Here is a 12,037-nt window from a genome sequence, read left to right as displayed (position 1 = left end):
TCTACATTGCCCTCTTCAATGGAAATGGAAATTATTTTATGGTGAGAGAGGAAGTGACAAATTTATGGATTAGCATCCATCTCTCCCATTCCCAACACCGAGAGTAAGTGTTGTCTTATATCTTCACCTTTTCCTTCTCAAGCTTCTGTGCTGCAAGCAGAAGTGTGACATTTTCCTTCACAAGGTTCATTGATTTCTATGCTTGATAATGCAGGTCTTTCCTCACCCCTTAGACACCAAATTAAACTTTAATTTCAATGTAGGTGGAAGGACTGCTAAGTTTGGCTTCGGCTGAACACTCAGAGAGATCTTCTGGGAGTTAATTAGGCCTCAGGTCTCTTGTCCTTTCATCTCATTAAATCCTATTCCACTCCCCACCCCGACATTTCCTTTGAAAGGCAGCTCCTTTTTCCCAAGCAGCTTCTATCTTTCCTAGGTTAATGACTGCAGCTTGCCTGCTTCTTTGCTTTTTATACAGGGAATGCCTTTTGCTGATAGCAGCTTGATTTGCATGCTGTCAGAAAACCTTTATCAGCATTACCATGGATAACAGTAAAACAAACTGGTCAATTAGTCATGTACAGCTCATTTTGATTCCTTTGATTAGCTATGAACATAAGTAAACAGAAATTCACTTCAAACTCAGTACTTTGAGAAGGCAAAAGGAACATCCTATAAGTACTTTTGGGGCAGATAAGGAGATCAATGGCAGGCATGTAATTCATCACAGTAATTATATGAGTTTAAACACTGTACTAATCCCAAGACTGATCAGGAAGTTCTTCTGTTGTTTTTTTTTTAATATCATAGAGTAAAAAAGCAGTCAGTGAGTGAGAGTCCTTCTATCTCCAGAAAATGAAACTGAAAGTGTTTCATCATCTCATTCTCTCCACGGTGTTTTTATTACATGCTCTCATCTCACCCCACTCATCTACCTGCTGAAGCACTATGCGCTAGGAACAAAATTACCCCAGGTCAGCATATTCTGACTGCACTGCTCAAGTGAACACTGACTGAAGGGCCTTTGCTCTTACAAGCAGAGGACAGTGATTCTTGCACTGTTTCCAGCCTCATTAAATCTCAAGTGACCATTCTGAGTCACATCAGCAACTTTGATGCAAACACAAGGCTCTTAAATATTGGTGGTGAGCCTACACTTCCTGATTCCCTTCAGGAACTTGCATTAGACTTCAGTGCTCACATCTTGGGGAGTTTGTTTCCTTGTGCTCTTGGGATGGAAAAGCTCCAGCAACACATTTCCAAAATAAATTTTGTTCAACCATATTAAGTCAGGGTTTGAAAAAATATGAGACTCACTTGAAAATCTTGACATTCCTTCTGGTTTTAAAATATTCTAGGTCCTTAACTGTCTTCTAGAAAATCAGTTGTCTTACATGATGACATTTACCAAAGTTTTTCCCCAACCTTTTGTTGTAAACAAAACATGAAATTCTCCCCAGACCACTTCAGGAACCTTTAAACAAGGTCTTACCCATGAAGAAAGGCTTGGTGAGGAGGAAGCTATAAAATGCAGTTCTTTATGAGTAATCCTCTTATGAAGTCATTGCAAACCCACATTTGTAAATATAATGTCATCCATTTTGAAGAAGTTCCTAATGAGAACAGTTGATGCCATGGATACCATTACAAGTTCAGCCCTTTTTACCAAACTAACAGGATCCATCTTCTTTCAGCTTTCAATAGTGCCTAACAGCCCCATACCCCCAAAACAGCTAGGTGCTCTGTAGTAGCTCTCAAGATGCTGCCATTTTATACATGTCATGGAATACTCTGGGTAGGAAGTGATATTGGGAGCTCTCTAGTCTCCCTGCTGAAGTCACAGCAGACTGCCATGTTATATGAAGTTGCTCAGGGTGTCCTTCTGTCAAATTTTGAAAATGTCCACGGATGGAGAATTCGGGATCCCATGATGTCTCTGCACAGCCTGTTCTTAATCACTGTCACAGTTCTTAATCACTGTCACAGAGAAGAATTTTCTTTATGACCAGTTTGAACTTTGTTTCCTGCAAACTGATCACCATCCATTGTGCTTTGATTGTGCATCTCTCAGAAGAGGCAAGATTTGTGTTCTCTACAACTCTCTTCTCCTGACTAGATGGCTGAAGAGGATTATTAGAATTCTTTTTATTTTCCCCCCACTTCCCTTATCCTATCTAAGGTCATATGCTGCAGCTCCTCACCATCTTACTGACCTCTGGACTCACTCCCAGAACTGAAGACTCCCAGAACTGAAGACTACTCCAGATGCAGCCTCACGAGTGCCAAGTAAAAGTGAATCATCATTTCCTTTGACCTACTTTTGATTCTTTTGCATTGTTACAAGAGTTTACTGTTGATTCAAAATTACTTTCTTCCTTCTAGGACACCAAGATCCTTTCCTGCAGTCTCCAGCCTGTACCCACACATGAAGTTCACTTACTTGTGTAGCATTTTGCATGTCTTAGATCTAAGTCCACAGTAATCCTTTTGGCCCATTCATACATTTTGAAAGGTAGATCTGCCTCTCCTGCATTTTGGTTCCTCATATGTCAGATCTGCTGAAAATGGAAAATGCTGGTAGCAATCCTATTCTTTTTTGCAATGATACTAAGTATTTTGTGCCTTATTGATACCTTCTTGCAATGCATGGGTCTCCAGATCCACTACCATTATCCTCTTCCGTGGAGCACCACAGCTGAGGAAAAAGTTGATACCCATAGCACTCTGATGTACAAAGAAGCAACATCTTTCTTGTGGTCTCACAGTATATTTTGTGATAACATCCTTCCCTCCTCAAATCTAGCTTGCTATAGCTCCACTGTGCTATTCAAGTGGCAAAGATTCATCTTTAATGCCTGGCTTTGTGCACACATTGTCGACTCAGAAAGCAATTGAAAGCAGGCAGTGATTTCATCTTAAAGAACAGGCAGGGAAGGGCCACCTGCACGCGTCTTTAGCAGTTTTAACAAAATCACTGGTTTTAATTAAGTATCTTTTCTCGTGGAAAGTTTAGTGCAGAATCAAATGTCCTTTCCTATAATTTTCTGTCAATGAAAACTGTTCATTACAGATAACTGTGAGAACTGCTAAAACTGCAAAAGCAAAAAAAAAACATATACTTTTCATTAAGAGTCCACTGCTGAATCACATAGTATCTGCTTTGTTCTGTAGGTGGTAATAAGGTGTTGAAGAGCAGGTTCCTGGGAGGAGTGGACAAAAGGACTGATGTTTCTAACAGATACAGTTCCCATCTTGCCCTAACTTTATCTCTGGAGCTGAATCTGTGCTGCTATTCCTTAGGCTAAAATTCTGTAGACTCCTCTGCTCAGGGGAAGTTTAGCATCATTTCAGCTTCATGTTTACATGGGTGGCTCCTCTCCCTTCAGAGTCCGGTGCAGTCCGAATCAAAACTGAGCCTCAGAAAGGAGCAGCTGAATTACAGAGATGTTACAGTTTGTATCATGATAATTATACAGTACTCTCAGATAAGAAGACAGGTAACAGCCGATCAGTAGCTCCTTCTCCTTTCCTCTTGACTGGCAGTCAGCTGGTGAGGGAGAACTCAGAAGCAGATACCTTTCTACACTGAGATTTTTTAATTCATTTTTCAGCCTTTAACTTTAAAGCCCAGGAGAAGGCTACCATGCATGGGAAGCTATATTACAGTAAGGAGTCATTCATTCTACGAAAACAAATAATTGTTTTTAATCCCTTGTTTTTTCATCAATGACTTTTAACAATCAATGACAATTAACTGTTAGAATATTGCTCCTTGGCTAGCCAGAGAGAGTTGATCACACATGGGAATCACTCTCACCATCCAGGCTGTGATCAAAGGAAAACTGATTTAGCCCCCTGCATCCACAGTCCATCACTGTTTGCATTCAACTTCCACAAACACCATCACACAGCAGCAGCTGCAAGAAAATAATTAAAAGAGCTAAATTGAAAAGAATTATATATGTTAGAGAGTCCTCTTTTTCATAAAGATTAGATTCCTTTTGGCTTCACTAATAATTAAGCAGGACCATCTGTGACTGTGGCTATATAAATTATCATGCTCTGCATTCTGACTGCTTCATACACCATCTCCATGGTCCCATAAAAGAAGAAGTAGAGACAAGCTTGAAGACCGTCTGTTCTGAACTCTAGTTACCCTAGTAGCACCAAAGCTTCAGCTGGGGTAGCAGCTACAAGAGATGTAGCAAGATAAGCAGGAACCACTTGTTTCACACCAGTACAGTTAAGCAGTGGGAGTGGTTGGATGGTAAAGAACAACTCTGCTGTTCTGGGAAATACTCACCATGCGGTTCAGGAGCAGTGTTAGGATGACAATGAACTCTGGGTCTCCTGTGGGCTGGCACTGGGCAGAACTTGGCTTTCCTGTACTCTCCAAGTCTTGTCAGAGTTGAGAAGTGGGAAGAAAATCTATTTCTCCATAGTATGGTCTGGCATGTCTCTGACTAAAAGAAGGACAAATATTCAAGAAAGGAGTAAAAGCACTACAAGTAAGGATGTAGCAAGGCAGAGGGTTTATCTGCATAGTACAGTGCTCATGAAGCAGGATTACTGTGAAATAGGAGTATCCAAATGAGTCATCAAGCAGCCTGATACAATACCAAGGCTAGCCCTGGTTCATAAAGTCCCTTGCAATGTTCTTTGATTCTCTGTAAATCCTCAGTATCTGGTCAGGGAAAAAAAAAAAATCCAAACTAGAAAAAATAAAAACCCCAAAAATAACAAAAAAAACCTAACAAAACAAATAACCAAACAAAAAAGTAAGCACATGGTCCCAAAAGCTACACAGATTATTCAAATACCCCACAGTCCAAAGGGTTGCTCGCACAGCAGGAGCCTGGGGATCTGGGTCTCTCTGTGCTGTCTAAGGATGTGGAGGAAGCTCTCAAGGCACCTTCAACTAACTTTCTTGTTCAGCGAGTGAGTTTTGAGGTGAAGAGTTACTCTGGGCTCCTTGCCATGGACTGACATACTGCCTCTTTCCCTCTGTAGTCTGCCAGGGTGGCTGTAGAAGTATTACAACATCAGTTCTGAAACAGAACCTGAACAGAGTGAGGTGGTAGAGAGAGAAAGCAAAGAGGAGAGAAAAGGGATTTGGAAAGAAATAAAGAAGATGGAGAAATGGAAGAAGATACAAAAAGGATATTTGAAATTGGGAAGATTGTGAATCTTGGAAAACATAGAGACTTGATAGAAAAAGGAAAATTATAAGATAGGTCATAATTATAGGAATGAGAGAAAGGAGAATCTGGGGTACCTATGGAAAGAAAAGAAGGCAATAGGAGAAACAAGGTCAAAATAAGAGTAAAGAAAATGGAAGCTGACTGGCAAACAGTGAGGGAAAACAGTTGGAATGGAACAGTATGGGAAGATGCAGAGAAAAACACTGGTAAGAGAAAAAAGTCTGTCGCTGGGTGGTGGCTGGAGATATTTGAGGGAAGAAGGTGGCACAGCAAAAATGCAAGGCTCTGGTTTTGAAGCGGCAAAAAATTACTTGTATGGCAAGAGAGCTGAAGAGAACATTGTGCAGGAAGGCATGAGGAAAGGGATGACAGGGGAAGAAATAGTAAAAAAAGCATGAGAGATGTATTTAAAGAGTGACAAGAGAAGAGAAACTAGGAAAAAACACAGATTATGAGGTAAGCACTTTCCAGCTTTTGTCTTGTTTCCACTCTCCTTGTAGTCTGTGCTTAGGCAGAGCCCTCAAGAATGGGATTTATATATTTTAAATCTTTAAAAGTCTTTTCCAACACTATTTTCTTTTTCTCTCTGGCTTATTATGATGAGAACATACTGTGCCTCAGGTTGCTTCTGGGCTTATCTCTAAATTTTCTTTAGAAGAAGAAGTCTAGATTTTTCAAGTCGCAGAGGAATATGTTCAATTTAAACCCCTAAATATATTTTCAAGAAGAATGCAGTCATTAGTACTTATTATTTAATTGCACATTACTTAGGGTGGAGGAAATGCTGAATGTATTATCTTCCCTCATGGGTGGCAATAAAATCTGCATGTGATTTAGGGAAACAATACAAACATTGGCTTTCTAATTTGTTTAGGGATTAAATCTGACACTTTAAACAGAAAAGACTGAGATTGGAATGTAATTTACTTGTATAAATACATCACCTAAAATTTACTTTTCCATTGTACTGACAAAAGCCTAGGTGGAAATGGAGCTACTTTTTGGTTTCTGACATGTTTATACTGGAAAAGACTAATCTGATCGAATTTGACACTCTTACAAAAAAGGAATTAAATTTTAGACAAATAGTAAAATTGAAACTCAGCAGGGCTCCAGACAACAATTAGCCAAGTGCTTAAGTTCAGGTTGTGATAATCAATCTTCCTGAGAAATGCCCAGTTCTAAGATGAAAGTTGCAAGTCAGTGATAAAGTTCAAAGTGGAGCTATCAATTGTGCCACAACATCCAGTAGTAAATCCACACACACACATGTCTTATGAAGACAGCCCAGCTGAGAAAGCCTACAGGGCAGAATCCAGTGTGATACACACCAAGGTGAATCTGCAGGGAAAAGGCCTCAAATAACCCAGTCATTTGTGATTTCAAGAGAGTGTTTAAAACATTTTAGTTCCTAGTGTCTGATGGAGTCTAACCTCAATTTTTTTCTGGATGAAAAGAGTGTGCCACATCCATACGTTTTATCCCATGTGTTTTCCAGGTAGAGACTGCTGCTAGTTCAAGAACTTGCTGTGTCTTTCTTTTGCTTGGAGTGGACACCCTAAAACTGACTGCCTTAGGGAAATGCATCCCTGTGAATACCTCGTGTCTAGTAAGATGATGTTATGACTACACCTAACCATCTTGAAGTCAATATTGAGGGTTTTTTAAATTGCATGATAAATGAGATAGCAGTTCTCCCAAGATGAGTGAAGCTTTGATAAATACCATGAAAGAGAATTAGAGTACTAATTATTTCCAAAAATACTTTAATAATTTTCTGATTCAGCTATGATTAGTTTCTATCTTCTTTGCATCCTACGAAACTAGTGAGTCAGCTATTTAATATCAAATCAGACCAAATTCTGCTCAGAATTAATAGCTGGTTGCCTTTTGGCAGCTTGCCCTCTGCATCTGAATGACTCCTTCCTTTTGCAAATGTATTTTCAGACCTGCTATTGATTGATTGAAGTGAATTGAATTATAAATCAAAGCCATGCTTCTGAATTGTCAGTAATCTAATCAAAGAGACAAAATGTGCAATAAAGATGACTTTTGTTGAGTGAAGACATTGATTTTGAAATTTTCTCTGGTGATATTTGCGATTACTTTTAACTGAAATATTTCCTGCTTTCTTAGTGGTTTGTTATCCTTGCACTTTCTTGTGGTTCAATGTGCTTTTGGATGTCTATATCCAGACATTTCCCTGGCAGCATGGGAACGAGACTTCCAGTCTTCTCGCTGTCTGAAGCTGTCTCATCTTGTGAGAGTTTCATCTTTGAATAGTGTGTGAGCTGCCACAGAATGGAAGAACAGGAAACCTCAGCAACAAAGCCGAGTGCTGGGAAGATTCAGACCTACTTCTGTGAAAGTCAGTGGCAAAACCCCTGTTCATCAATGGCCTATCCAGCAAATGATGCTGGCTCATCAGTTGTGTGCAGACACATATCTCATGTAATCAGCTAGAACTGTATAAACAAGAGAGCTGATTGCAAGGGATGAGTAAATACCACCCACAAATTCTTAGTTCTTTTGTTAGTTAACTGCTATATAAAATCAGGAGTGGTTAATTTAGTAGTGGCTCAGTGTCCAGATCAATTATGAGTGGTGTCCCTCAGGGGCCTGTTCTGGGACTGGTCTTTAATGTCTTCACCAGTGACACAGACAGGGGGATTAAGTGCACTCTCAGCAAGTTTGCAGATAGATGCCAAGCTGTGATAGGGTTGGCACCCCTGAGGAACAGGAGTCAACCAGAGGGCCCTGGACAAGCTCAAGAAGGGGACTTACCGAGGTCTCATGGGATTCAGCAAGTAAGTGCCAGCTCCAACTGCACAAATAAGTGCCAGCTGGATTGAAGTGACTCCAGGATTATGGGGCATGGGGTTGCATTTGCTAAAGAGGCTGAGGCTATTGCTCACCAGAAGGCCCAGAGGGAAGGCACAGCAGCAGGCTGGTCAGGAGTCGGCTGAGGGGTGAGAGACAGTTGTCAGCCAGGAGAGTCAGTTGAGTGACAGCTGGGAGTGAGGCTGTGATTGGCTGGAGGAACGCGCAGGATACAAGCAGGAAGCTGATTGGATGATAGAATGCGTGGTCAATGTGAGAGCAGGAAGTTGATTGGGTGATAGGACACGTGGACAGCGGTACCACAGCTGGACCAGCCAATGGGTGTCCTTTCTCTGTTAAATTCTGTTAGGCCTCAGTTTCTGTTATGTCAGATGGAGATTAAAGGTATAAAGAGGGATGATTTATGCAGTAAAGCCATCTTCTTTGGATGTCGCTTTGTTCCCCATTGCTACACAGTTTCAACACAGGTTGGGGAAAAAAAGAGAAAGTTGAAATACTTGGAAGCACTGGTGAATGAAAAGATAGCCATGACCCAGCAATGTGCCCTTGCAGCCTGGAAAACAGCTGCACCCTGGGCTGCATCCAAAAACACGTGGCCAGCACAGCATGATTCTGCCCCTGTACTCTGCACCGGTGTGACCACCTGGAGTGCTGCATCCCGCTCTGGAGTTCCCAGTGGAGAAACACATGGACCGGTTTGAACAGGTCCAGAGAAGGGCTGCAAAAATGATCAAAGGGCTTGAACAGCTCTTCTGTGAGGACACACTGAGAGATCTGGGCTTGTTTTGCCTATAGTGATAAGGTAAGGGTAATGTTTTTAAACTAAAGAGGGTAGATTCAGACTAGGTACAAGAAAATAAATTTTTTATGTTGTTGGTGGTAAAACAATGGGACAAACTGCCCAGGGAGGTGGAATGTTCCTCATCCCTGGAAACATTCAAGGTCAGATTGAACAGGGCTCTGAGAAACCTCATCTAGCTGAAGATGTTCCTGCTCATTGCAGGGACTTGGACTAGATGGCCCTTACCAGTTTCTTCTACCCAAGCTATTCCATGATTTTATGAACCTGCTGATCTGTGAATATCTTTGCAGGTGCACCCTTACTGGATCCTGTGCAAAGATCCTTATGGATCCTAATAGTTGCTTTTGTGTGACAATAATGAACAGTTTTGGTGATTGGAAAATATTTCCAATATACAGACGTACATCAAAGGTGCTCAGGGGTAAGAATTTAAAAAGGCTATGTTGAGATGTTCCAGTCCCAAATCCCAGTGTAATTACACATGTAATAAAAGAGACACTTTTTTTTCTCCTGCTCTTACTGTGGTGGAGCCTAGAGGAGAACACGTGAATCATTCAGTTGCTTCACTCCATTAGGCAGATGTTCTTTCAGCCATTTCTTCACCTGCGTTCTTCCACTCACAGAGACAGCCCCTGTTCTGGGTTTGCACTTGAGCACAGTTCAGTGAAAAGTAATGTCAGTTCCTTCCTCCTTGGATGATCCAATGGCATTACCTGTGATGTTGTCTGATTTTGCCCTTGTAAGGATTCTCAGAGGTCCGGCAAAACAGCTGTGAGAGAATCGTTTGACTTTCAGTCCCTCCCTTCTAACAGAAATGTTCTCTGCCTGCCCTCCAGGAAATCACACAGAAATAAACTTGCTTGTACCCGAGTCCTTAAGTTCTGCAAAAACCATGTCAACAATTTCAAACTGTGGCATTTATTAAGATTTCTAGAGCATGCTGGGTTGTTCTCAAGCCTGGATTCAATACTTTGGCTATGTGGTTATAGCTGTTAAAATATTAGGCCCGACAACAACCAAATCCAAGTAGAGCAGTTTAGGGCTTAATTTACAGAGACTTCTGCCAGTCATTTCATTGCTGACTCCTGTGAATTTATGAATAGTATTTAGGCAGACTTCTGTCCAACAGTGGCATTTCTCCCACATAGCAATACTGCAGGTACTCGGTAATACTTTCTAGGATAGGCAAAATTTCTATTTATTTGATTTTCTTGATGTCACTGGACATCTCCACTGCCAGGCTGGGGAAGTGACTGAACACCTCTGACCTCCTGAAAGCCTTCTCTCAGAGATGACCTACAGCTTCATCTCAGGACTGTGTCCACCACCTGCACTGAGGAGCCTTCTACATCTTTATTTCCTCTTCTTTCCTCAAGGGCAGACACAGGCCTTGCATTTTTTTATTCCTGTTCTGATTCAAAATTCTCTCTGTTTACTTTTTTCAATGGCAACATTGATTTGAGCTTATACAGGTGTTTTCTACAATACAGTTTCAAAAAATAAACATTCGTCCCTTAAATAAATATATTACCTTTGTGTTAAAAAAAATGCCTGCTGGTCCAGCACTTTGAAAACTGTGATTGTGTATTTAGCAATGCACATCTTAAGAAAATAACTGTAAGACAATGTGTATCATCAAAAATTCTACCTGGACATGAATCATATCAAGGCAACGTCTCTAATTCACTTTCAACTTTCTGTAAAAGTCACATGAAATAGTAACAACCGCTTTAGAAACCAGAGTGGATTTTCTTTGCACCAGCTTTTTGCAATTCTAAGGGTTCATGCTGTCACATGAGTTCATCTTGTGAATTCCCTCCCTTGTTCCTGCTAATATAATAAGCTTTCTCATTCGCTTTATGTCAGAGGCACCTTTTCTTTACAGAATCCAGTCAGTTAAAGAGTAAGCAATAAAGATCCTAGAGAGAAAGACTGCAAGTTTTATCCTTTCTACAGAGAGTGACAAAGGATTAAATAGGGTATCATCTACTGCAGTGACTCCTCACTAGGTGCCACCATATTTAAAATTTCCTTAAGTCAGCAGGGAACTGCGTGTTTGACATAGGAACAAAAGCATGAGGCACCTGTAACATGATTTCATTGCAAAGGTATCAGAAAATGATGGAAAGCTTTCACAGAAGGTTGATTGCTATTTTCCCTGAGAATCCCTTTCTCCCGTTCATAGACGAACAATGTGGGTTTTCAAGCAGGTCTTTGGTTTTGAGGAAAGCAAAAAGATGACTAAGGCCAACTTTGCTTTTCTGATGCACACACACTGAAGTCAGTGCTGCAGGTCTTGAAGAGTTTTAAAATGGGCCTTGCAGAGAGCATGTTGTGTCTGTCTATGGTGACCATCTGAGTTGTGCACCAAGTGTCCCTGATGTTACACAGTTGTACATGCAAAGATGTAATTTGCAGAGAACTACAAAGGATTGCTCCACCTAGAAAATATCTTGAACCCACACCCATCTAAACCTCTTTATGGTGTTAATTTTCAGCTGTTTGACCAAGCAACCAAACCACATGCCAAGTAAATTTCCATGGTGTCAGGGTATAGAACTTTATGAAGGAAGCATGTCAGAAATGTGGATGAACTGATTTTTGTTTGTACTGGCATAGCACGTTCACTTCAGGTTACAATCTCTGCTCCATAATTTCAAGCTTGTACAAATGATGTCATCTTCTTGACTTGTTGGGACTTGGCAGGCTCAGCTTTTGTTTGTCTCATGTTATCTATTTATTTATAGCATTTAGGTATTTCTTAAGCACATTCAAAATGAAAAAAAAAATCATTTCATATGACAACAAAGCCCGTGGGCAGGAAGGGGAGAAGGGGACGCATTCTCATAATTCTCATAATGTTCATGAGAGCTATTTAGAATGAATCACTGACAAAGCAAATTAATCTGATGTCACAGTACACCTAGTCTGTAGCTGGACAGATAAATCTGGCCACAAACAGAAACCGAATTTGGCTGGCCTAGCTCGTTCTAGAAAAAAAGCAGAACAAGTCCTTGGGTGAGCAATGATAGCATAGATTTAAACTCAAAGAGAAACCACAACCAATCCTGTTCAATCCTGCTGCAGAGATCCCACTCTGGTGGGATCAAGGTCAAGGAACTGGGTGGTGTTAAACCCCAGACCAATCAGCTGTCTGAACTCAGGGTGTTGAAACCCCCTATAAAAAGAGCTG

General features: G+C 40.8%; 3 long non-coding RNA genes across 3 annotated transcripts in view; 2 read left to right on the top strand and 1 right to left on the bottom strand.

Moving 5' to 3' along the window:
• LOC111940742 (uncharacterized) overlaps positions 1–12,037 on the top strand; it is a 202,279-nt gene that overhangs the window by 25,111 nt on the left and 165,131 nt on the right. The window lies entirely within an intron of this gene.
• LOC111940825 (uncharacterized) lies at positions 15–8,232 on the bottom strand. The gene is made up of 3 exons (XR_002869718.2): positions 8,117–8,232; positions 4,304–4,463; positions 15–3,917 (listed from the first exon to the last, which is right to left on the bottom strand). It is a non-coding gene; the product is annotated as an uncharacterized LOC111940825 (long non-coding RNA).
• Positions 8,772–12,037, top strand: part of LOC147648464 (uncharacterized) — a 29,703-nt gene continuing 26,437 nt past the window's right edge. Inside the window, exon 1 of the long non-coding RNA XR_015280033.1 lies at positions 8,772–8,844. This is a non-coding gene — a long non-coding RNA (uncharacterized LOC147648464). The remainder of the gene's footprint in view (positions 8,845–12,037) is intronic.

The sequence above is a fragment of the Cyanistes caeruleus genome, chromosome Z (assembly GCF_971803275.1).
Source record: "Cyanistes caeruleus chromosome Z, bCyaCae1.hap1.1, whole genome shotgun sequence".
In the NCBI taxonomy this organism is placed as follows: Eukaryota; Metazoa; Chordata; class Aves; order Passeriformes; family Paridae; genus Cyanistes; species Cyanistes caeruleus.
This window is presented reverse-complemented; position numbering and strand designations above follow the sequence as displayed.